Here is a 1,551-nt window from a genome sequence, read left to right as displayed (position 1 = left end):
GTCGCCTGGAGAAAAAGCCATTAGGTGGAGAAAAAAAGAGGCCAATAACCTCGATATTGACATTCCTTTGTAGAAAGCATCGCAAATACCACACGCTCAAACTTGAAAACATATGATTGTACTGTGGAGCTTTTATTTTATGATATTTACTAAAATGCCTAATGAAATGATGAGAAACATTTTACATCTGTTGTCTTTCTAGTTGAGAGAATTTTTTTTGCCTTTGGAGACGCCATTTGCCTAGTGAATGACGTTTCGTATGTTGCTTTATATATATATTTGCTCATTTTGTTTAATATCAAGTTTCTTGCTGCACTGCAGCATTGGTTAAAATAAAATTTCATAGATGCACTAATATCACTATTTTCTGTCTACAGACCCAGTAAAGAATATGTTTATGATGTACTTTCTTAGAAAAAAGAGCACAAATAATCATTTCCCTTCACTGGATTTGCATACTTAATTTTCTTTTCAACTACTTGGTAATATTTCTCGTAGAATAAGTTGTGGTGCACCACATTAATTACATAGACATTAAGATGTGAATATACATTTCCCTTGTCTGCATTGTTGTCTTTAGTGTAATATTTTTTCTGTTTGAGCTATGTCACGTTTAGATATAAGTTATTGTATTTGCTGCTGATGTTTGCCAGGCATAGTGCTACAAAATTTCACTTTACATTACTCTGTTAAGCCAGTTTTACTACTGATTTATTTTTCTTGTTTGCTGCTCAGTGCGTTATATTAGTTGTAATATTGGAGCTTGCTTTGCCAATTTCCATTTTTTTTGTCATTGCTGTTTCTGTTAATTATTTTGTGCTGCTGCATTGCCTTGTCCCTTAGCTCAGCATCTGAGCTCAGTAGATTTAACTTAGCTTAAGATGGGGTAGGCTATATGTGAGAACAAGTTGTGATGAATTGGAAGAAATGCATTGGGAAGCTATAAGAAAATGGTTTGGCCAGAAAAGAATTTTGAAAGAGGATGTGAACAGAATACAGAAAGCATGCTTGGATAGGATTTTTTTGGTGGAAACAAATGTTGAAATAAGGGGAAAGATCTACAGAACGAAGTTTTGGGTTGGACTGCAGTACCAAATGTTACCCTGTCAACGAACCCTGTCTTTCCTTTTGTATTATTCCGCTATATGTTTATCTACCCTTGTGTATTTGTCTTTTTCCTGTCTTTAAGTGTTTAGCTAATAAGATTTATGTTGTAGAATTTTTCAAATACTATGTTATTTTCTTTGTAAAGATGTTTAAACATTATTTATTCTGTTCTGTTTTAATGCTCATGTGTGAAGTTGATGTTTCAAAATTTATTCTGATTTTTCATGTATGTACTTACGTCATAATTCCTGTAACACTGATGTATATGTCATTTCTATTCTTTTGTAAGCCCATATTACAACAAATGTTATCTGTATTGTTATGTTCTTTAAAGATGTATTTTGTAACTTTGTTATTGTATTCTCATGTTATAAAATTGTAATTGACACCAGTTCATCATATCATTAACTTGTAAAGTTCAATTTCACTGCACACGTTTCTGTT

Source organism: Schistocerca piceifrons, chromosome 3 (genome assembly GCF_021461385.2).
Source record: "Schistocerca piceifrons isolate TAMUIC-IGC-003096 chromosome 3, iqSchPice1.1, whole genome shotgun sequence".
Lineage (NCBI taxonomy): Eukaryota > Metazoa > Arthropoda > Insecta > Orthoptera > Acrididae > Schistocerca > Schistocerca piceifrons.
This window is presented reverse-complemented; position numbering follows the sequence as displayed.